This window comes from Chinchilla lanigera, unplaced genomic scaffold, assembly GCF_000276665.1.
Source record: "Chinchilla lanigera isolate Chin_1 unplaced genomic scaffold, ChiLan1.0 scaffold00121, whole genome shotgun sequence".
Taxonomy (NCBI): Eukaryota; Metazoa; Chordata; class Mammalia; order Rodentia; family Chinchillidae; genus Chinchilla; species Chinchilla lanigera.
The window spans coordinates 666,519-674,833 of record NW_004955522.1 but is presented as its reverse complement, the minus strand read 5'-3'; the positions used below and the strand labels follow the sequence as shown (position 1 = coordinate 674,833).

Genomic DNA, 8,315 nt, shown 5'->3' with positions numbered 1-8,315 from the left:
GGTTTTGACTAGATGCATCACCAAGCGTGTTGATGCTAGCCTAAAGATAACAATGATGTCCTCCCTGTTTGAAACAGATGACAAAGCAGTAGGGTCGAGGTAGCGCTATCTAATATCTGACAGTGGCCATACAGGGCTGCGCACATGGTTGTAGGGACCACTAGCAGATGTATCTCATCCAATCTAGTTCAGCCAGGGCAATCAGAGAAGTCAGGTTGGATAAGGTAGCCCATTTCTAAGTCTTACTGGGTGGCAGATGCTAATGGCCTGAAATAAAGCAATTGTGACAAGGATGGAGAGGGACAGATCCTGCATCACTTAGAAGGCAGATATGGTGATTCACCTTCCACATCCAAATGCATCTTCCAAGCTTCCCAGTTTGAGATTCTGGGCAGATGAATCTATATGCAGTGTGCCCAATGGTTTCTCCTCAGTGCCTTGTGGAGTGTAATGTGCCTCCAAGGCCTCCAATGAAACATGTCCTGTGAATGGTTGGAAATACGGGTCTTGAGCTTGAGACAGAGGTGTCGGGTAGAGTAGCAGATCTGATAGCTACCAGCAGATCAGATAGGCTCCCTCTGTCTGGCTCTCTCATTCCCCCTGGCATTTTTAATGATTCTGAGTGAAAGGAGCAAGGTCTATATGTTTCTGTTTATTCAATGATTCATTCATAGACTTTATTGCACTTTTTAATTAAAGGAACATGACACAGGAGTTAGATGTTAATTTGTGGGTTACTGAGCAGTCAAGGGTGACTATGGATGTCACATGCTCATCTTCTTCACCTGCCCTGCCCAGCCTTTTAGATGAACACCCTGACGTAGTGTGAGCATGTGAAAGGATACTGAATAAATGGAGGCCTGTAGTGGAATTGGTGGTTTAGGAACAGGAGTGCAGTTCATAGCTGTAAGTGAAATCTTTGCATCTAGTCCCCAGTCCAAAAGAAGAAAAGGCTGAAGCAGAGACTTTAGCTGAAGTGGGCACTGTGAATGGCTGAAATGAAATCTGGTAGATTTCAATCTACAGAAGCCTAGTCCCATAAAGCACCAATAGCCAAGAATTTTGCTTTTTCCTTAATTTCTATAGATTCCATTTGTTACCACTTTTATGTGCCCACGCAGAAGGAAGCACCATTTTCTAATGCATACCCAGCCACTGTATCTAGAACTACAATTGTGAAATCAGATGGGATATATCAGGGCCCAGACAGCAGTTTGGTGGGAAAACTGCCAATGACATCTATATGCTGGAGATCACAGTCTCAGAAAGTGGACCGGCTTCAGAAATAAGCAAAAGAGAACGTCAAGAAAGGAGAGAGAACATTGTCATTTATGGAACAGTAGTGGCTCTGGATTTTGCATCACCTATTTTGTATGTGTTGCCTTAGTCAAGCCTCATAAAAATTTTATGAATGTGAGGTAGGGATTGCTATTCCTGTGTTAGAGATGGACACAGTCAGATTGTGTTCAAGGTCAAGTAGCACTATAGTTTGGCTCTTACGTGTCCCCCACAGTTTATATGGTAAAGTCTTGCTCCCCTGGGTAGTTGTCATGGTTTGGACTTGAACCACTGCCCCAACCGCGTGTGCTAAAGGCTCATTGTGAGCTGATGGTCTTTAGGGGAGTGACTCAGTCATGAAGGGTCTAGCTCCATCAATGCAGCAGTAATCTCTTCATGAGTACATAGCTCAATAGGCTTACTAGGGGGTGTAGCCTAACTGGAGGTGTGGTTGTGAAGGGTTTCTCTCGTTCCTGGCTCCCTTCTTGCTAGCTTTTCTCCTCTGTGCTTCCTGGCTGCCATCAGGGGAGCAGATTCTCTCTGCCACACCGTTCCACCATGATGCTCCCGCCTCACCACAGGCCTAAAGTATGTGAGCCAGGCTGCCATGGACTGACACCTCTGAGCAGAAATGAACCTTTCCTCCTTTAAACTGACTTTTTCAGGTATTGGGTCACAGTACCAAAAGCCAAGAGACACAGGAAACGGCACTCTTTGGAGGTGGTGAAGAGGTGGGGTCTAATGGGAGGTCTTTAGGCTATTGGGGGTGTCTTTGATTATGCAACTCTGGTCCCTTCTTCTTTCTTTCTTTCACTTGCTGTGCATGAAGTGAGCACCTTAGTTTTGTTGTATAAGTTCACCGTGATGCACTACAACTGGCCTACAAGCAATGAGACCACCTGATCATAGCTGGACTCTTCAAAACTATAGGCCACAATATTCCTTTTTTCCTTCTATTTGTTGACTGTCTCAGGTATTTGTTGTAGTGATGGAAAGCTACTACATATTTTTCTTTGTTTGTTTTTGGTACTGGGAATTGAACTCATGGCCTTGCACTTACCAGGCAGGCACTGTGCCACTGAGCTAAATCCCCAGCCCCTGAAAGCTACTACATATTGCAAAGATACTGGGCTACTTTCACTGAAAGTGACAGAAACCTAAAGACTACAAAGACAAACCTAGAGGAAAAAAAGAAGAGTTGGAGAGAGGATTCTTGGCTAGAGATTTCATGGAGTAAAGGCAAAGGCACAGGAACCATGGGCTCAGACTAGAATTGAGTATTTTCCTCTTTCTTTCCTACTGTGGATTAATATCTTTATCACAGCTCAGGAAGATGGCTGCTGGTAGCATTAGGCTTCAATTCTACTACACGGCAACCACAACTGAAAGATGGATTTATTTTTTCTCCAAATTGTGTAGATGAGCACCAGTGAAGAAGTCTACTAAGTTACACTTGAACCCAGTTCTCACCTCTAAAGCCAGTATTTCTTTGCCAACTTGAAAGTGCTATTACATCTTTGGACGTGTCTCCATCATGGATTGAACCAGAGGAAGGGAAATTGAGAAGTTACAAAGGCAAATCACTCTCTCCCATCCCCAAAGCAAATCAAGCACACTATAAATATCAGTATTTAGCACTCAGTACTTGGCCCCATAGCAAGGATTCAGCCCCAGGTTTGTCCTTTTATTCTTTCTGCAAAACTTGGCTACCTCTGTGAATAAGAAACGAGAGAAAGGCATCCCACAGGCTTTAAATCCTATTGGCTAGGAAGAAGTGCTGGCATCCAAGAAGTGGAAGTACAGTGGGTCACAATTATTGTTTTGTAATATATTTAGTTACATCAGAAACCCAGACCGACTTAATTGGAATATTCATCAGGATGCCAAGAATGTGTACTTCTAACAATTTTCCAGGTGATTTTGATTAACGGTAGTTCCCAATCCTGGCCGCCCTGGACCTACAGCTCAGGGAGAACTTGTGTCTGAGTATGATGGGATCACTGTGGTAGAGAATAATTTCTGAAAACAAAAGTTATTTGTCCTTCTTAGTCAGCCTGATGTTTTCCAGAGCTTTTGAAAAGTATATATCCCAGTCTTTCAATAGGCAGAGAGCTCAGAACTTGGCCTTGAGTTCGTTCATGGAAATAAGTAGTCTAGTTTTAATACTACCTCTTCAGCCTCTGGCCAGTGAGCTAGTTTTAATAGTAGGGCTTGGGAAAGGGCTAAAAATAGAGCTGGGGAAGCAAGCAGAGCCAGCGGGTCCACTCACACTGGAAAGCTGGGATGTGGAGAGGAAGCCTTACTACACAGATAACTCAGGCAGACACAGGTTGCAAGGCAAGACATCTACACCAATGTCATCAGAAACTGAAATGAAAGACAGCATAGAACTTCCAGGGAGAATGGCTGAGAATCCCTAAATTGTGTTTGATGACCATCTAGTTACTAGTTTCATTAGTTGTGAAATTAAGAGGTTCTGCCTCTTACATGACTGCTAATAAATAAATCTGAACAAAGGTTGTTGCCTGTAATCTCTGTATCTTTCTGGATGATTGTCTCTAATGAAGAGGGAAAAAGTTAGGACTTGCTGTTCTGTGATCTACCTCCTCTCTCTCCAAGGATCCACTGATTCTGAGGGCAAAATTTGTTAACTGAACCTCATTTCTGACACACACAGCAGGAAACAGCTTTAGCTTCCCAGGTCTTCAAGGTGGTCCATCCATTTCCACCGCTTCATTTTCCCTTTGGGCAATTATGATGAAATAAAGCTATGCTGTTCTATTTTTTCCCTCTTCTAGGTGTAGAGGTGTGACACTGAAGGAGAAGCAGTGTCCCTCCACTTCACCTGGAAAGGAGAAAAGAAAATAAGGAGTTGGTTGTAACACAGAAGCTCAACCACGATGGTAGAGGTGGGAAATGTTTATTGCTTTCTGTGGAAGGGACACTCGGCATCTTCAGGATCATGGACAAAGGGAAAAGTAACGAAGAGGGTTTACAATTTCTCCCTTCCCCCTTCTTTCCTTTGGGATCCCAATCCCCTCCCCTCCCCTTCCCCTCCCCCATCCTGCTCTCCTCCCTTCACTCCCCTCCAGCCTCCTCTCCCTTCTGCTACCCAGCCATCTCCTGCCTTCTCTTTTCTCCTGCTCTCTTCTTCTCTTGCCTGCTTCCCTTCCTCCTTTTCCTTCCCCTTCCCTTCCCGGTATTGAACCCAGGGTCTCCTGTATGCTAGGCAAGCATCCTACCGTGGACCCCAGCCTATCAAGTATGCCTTGCTGTGGCCAGGAGTGCTGTATTATGTACAACATAGTGTTTTATTAGACGTGTTGGCGGATAAGCTTACTTTACTAGAAAAAGAAGGAAAAGCCAATTCCTAGAACACTGCCATTGATTTTTAAAGCAGGAGAAAAAGGGGAAAGTTTTAGTAATTAAGACTAAAAACTATGGTTTCTCTTTATCTCAAATGTCTGTGTCCTTCCATCTCCCTTCCTTCCTTCCTTCCTTCCTTCCTTCCTTCCTTCCTTCCTTCCTTCCTTCCCTCCTTTCCTTCTTTCCTTCCATCTCCCTTCCATCTTCCTTCCATGTTCCTTCCTTCCTTCCCTTCCTTCCTTTCCTTCCTTCCTTTCTTCCATCTTCCTTCCTTCCTGCATTCCATCTCCCATCCTTCCATCTCCTGTCCTTCCTTCCTCCTTCCTTCCTTCCTTCCTTCCTTTTTTTCCTTCCTTCCTTCTTTTCTTCCTTCCTTCCTGCCTGCCTGCCTGCCATGTACTGAGGTCTGGTTTGAAAGAATACAACACAACAGTATTTGTTCTTCAGTGTTGATTTACTATTAATTTTTTGTAGTCGTTGTAATGCCTTAGGTTTTCATTTTTAAAATCAACTAAGAATTCTATGTGTAAGTAACTTCGAGGCCAGAGTGCCAGTTATTCCCATCTCCAAGGCTGGATCATGTGCTCATGACTCTCTGTCACCATCTAATGACCATTTATACATATTGCAGGGCCAGTTCCTGGAAAATTGAATGCATAAAATTATCGAGAAGTTACAGCTCTGTGCTTGGATACCAGCCCCATAGAAAAGATTGGGCTTTATCATCTGTAAATTAGCAGAACTGGAAGTTTTATAGCTAGGTCTATGACTATGTGAGAATACCAAACTGTGGAGGATTGGCATCTATCAGAAGAAATGATTTATTAGCTTGTGAAAAAAATCAGTGTGGGGAGATGAATCACTTACATTAGGCCACCGAGGAGGCCTCCAGCCCTTCAAAGGGTAGGCGCTCAATACATGGGTATCTGCTTGAATGAATGACAGGATATGAGGCTCCATGCTGATGGGGAAAAAAGTCACTGAACAGGATTAGATCTGCCCTGTTCATTCAGATTCTCCCTGGGGCAGTACCCACCACCCCAGCCCAGGAACATCCGGAAATCACACAATGTTTTGTCACAATTGTGGGAATGCTACCTGCCTCTAGTGGGTAGATGGCCAGAGATGTTGGTAAACACCTTAAGTTTATAAAGCATGGGACAGTTCCAACACAAAGAATTATCCAGCTCCAAACGTCCACAGTGCTGAGGATGAGACACTCCATACCCTAGCCTAAAGTACAGTATAGGCCAGCACTGTTCTCTGACCTCTAGTATTGACCTGAGGCATAACCTACATTATTGGCTCCAACAGAGGCAGAACAAAAGGATATTGACAGCTGCTTGCAAATGCATTTCACTGGAGGGGTGCAAACCAACAGCCAGTTTACTCTCAGCTGAGTGTGGACCAACCTCGAATAGCTCCAGTTTCCCTTAGTTTATTCGATAATGTGACTTATAGCCCTGTCCACCACAGTCTCCTTGGTGACAGGACGTGGGGCACCGTATTTACTGTATGCTTTTGATGTCCAGTCTCCTTTAGTGTCCACAACTTCGCTGGTATCACATGAAGCACCTGGGTCACCTGTGCAGAAGCAGCTGCAGACACTGCCTACAGGTGCATCTTTGCACCTCACACCAAATATGCCAACTTTGAGCCTCAGTGGAACCTGGCCCAAGAATCTGCATGGAAGCCAGAATCACAGGTGATTTTGATGCATGTTAAATTTGACAGAGGTGATATGATGCAACAGAAACACGGTGCCTTCTCTTTTCTTAAACAATGTTTGCAAGTGGTTGGGAAATCACAATGGATTCTCGAGAAGTGCTTTGAAGGTATTGAGTTGATTCCATTTTAGAGTTTACAGAGTGAAGGCATCAGAAGATGCAACAGATCACTCTTAGAGAATTGCTGGTTTTCTCACCAGGAGGCCTTCCCTCACCCTTACTGGTAGATGCGGTGCTACATTCTGCCTCTACTGCCCTCTGCTGCAGTCGATGAAACAGACCGGGTGTGTTGAGGTATCACTCACCCCAAGCTTAGCGTGGACCTCAGCGTAACCATCTCGGTACCCACAGAACTGAGCAGGGCACTACGTCTATCACCACTGCCATCCCCCGTTCCAAGGCCCTGTCATTGTCACCTTGACACCAGCAACAGTGACCTAACTCGGTCCTCCCTGGCTCTGCTCAGCACCCTAGGTCATATGCATAGTTAAGCATATTCAGCTGACTTTTGAGGAAGATGTTGTCTTCCACATACACATGGAAATCTAACAGTTTCCTGCATGCTTTATCCCCAGCCTATCTTACAGGATCCTGCTTACCCAGCCCCTATCCCACCACCAGCCTGTAGCTCTTCCGTCATAACGCACACCTGCATCCTTCACACGCGTCACTTACACGGTGGCCGCTCTCCAAACACGCAGGATCATATTCCTCTCTTCTCCTTGGCCCCATTTTCCATGTTCACTCCTAAGAGATGCCTCATGTGCTCACTCTTTCACCCGCCGCTGAAATTAGATTCTGCTGTTCTCTTTCTCACTTAGGAGCCTGATTTAGCTTCTTTCATAGTATTCGTGATCCTTTTGGTTCCCTTACCGTTGCCCAGTTACCCAGTGAGGGTCCTTTCCATTGGCCCAGGAGACTGTGCTTCTCGCAGGGTACAGCAAGGATCAAAGGATCAAATAAACGCACCGAGTAACAGCCGCACAATACACTGGAGGTGCTCTGTGACGGGAATCTCTGTTTGCTTTGGCTGGTTTCTGTAGGTTTGGGTGTCCGATGACAGCGTTCAGCCTTCAGGAGCTGCAACCATGGTCACTTGGAGAGGACAGGGAGACCCAGAAGGAGGCCAAGGTGACCAGGAATCTTCACAAGCTGCAGACCAGGACTGGTTCGCTGTTTTAACCTTCCAGATGCCCGGATGTGGGAATTACAGGCACCTCTCCCCGTAGGTAGCTGGATTATTTAGAGCGCATCTCGGCCTCAGTTTCCCCATATCATCAAGGGGTTAATGATTTCCACCTGGAAAAGACAGGCCCTGCGGCCAGTGAGATAAAGCAGGGTAGCCCCTGCCACTCAGAAGGTGTTGAGACCCCAAGTATCGTGGCTCTGTTCCCAGGAGACCCGGCAAGGAGGAGGGTGCAGCGCAGGAAGGGAAATCGCCTCTTACCTGGGCCGCCCCTCCTCGGCTCATCCCTGCTTGCGCTGAAATGACGTCGCCAGGCCATACCCGGGACGCTCCCCTCCCCTCCCCCTCACGCCCACCTAGCCTCCCCGCCCCCTCCACCCCCTCCCTTGGAGCGCAGGCCGGGAATCCCACGCCCTTGCATCAGCCCGGGGGCTCGGAGGAGCCCGGGAGCTGCTGGTCGCCAATCACCGCGCGGTGGAGAGGCGGGCGCTCAGCTGCGGCGCTGGGGGAGCCAGCTGGCGCTGCTTGCCTCGGAGCCTCAGACGCTCACACCGACCCAGACAGACGCACAGACGGGCGGGCAGGCACGGACAGAGCCTCCCAGCTGTTTGCGCTGCAGCCCCGGCCCGGGAAGCCCCCTGCACCCCCGGAGCGCTGCAGGCGGCTGCTCCGCAGGCCGGCGCGCGGGGAAGGGAGGAGGAGGCCATGTGAGCGGCGGCGGCTCCCACCTGGCGCCGCACCTGGGGCGCGGAGCTCCG

At 47.3% G+C, this 8,315-nt stretch overlaps 1 protein-coding gene across 1 annotated transcript in view; it reads left to right on the top strand.

The window, feature by feature from the left end:
* Window positions 1-8,081: 8,081 nt before the first annotated feature.
* The window catches only part of Adamts18 (ADAM metallopeptidase with thrombospondin type 1 motif, 18), a gene marked incomplete in the record, with an annotated part of 136,001 nt that continues 135,767 nt past the window's right edge, over window positions 8,082-8,315 (top strand). Inside the window, 1 exon segment of the mRNA XM_013507112.1 lies at window positions 8,082-8,315.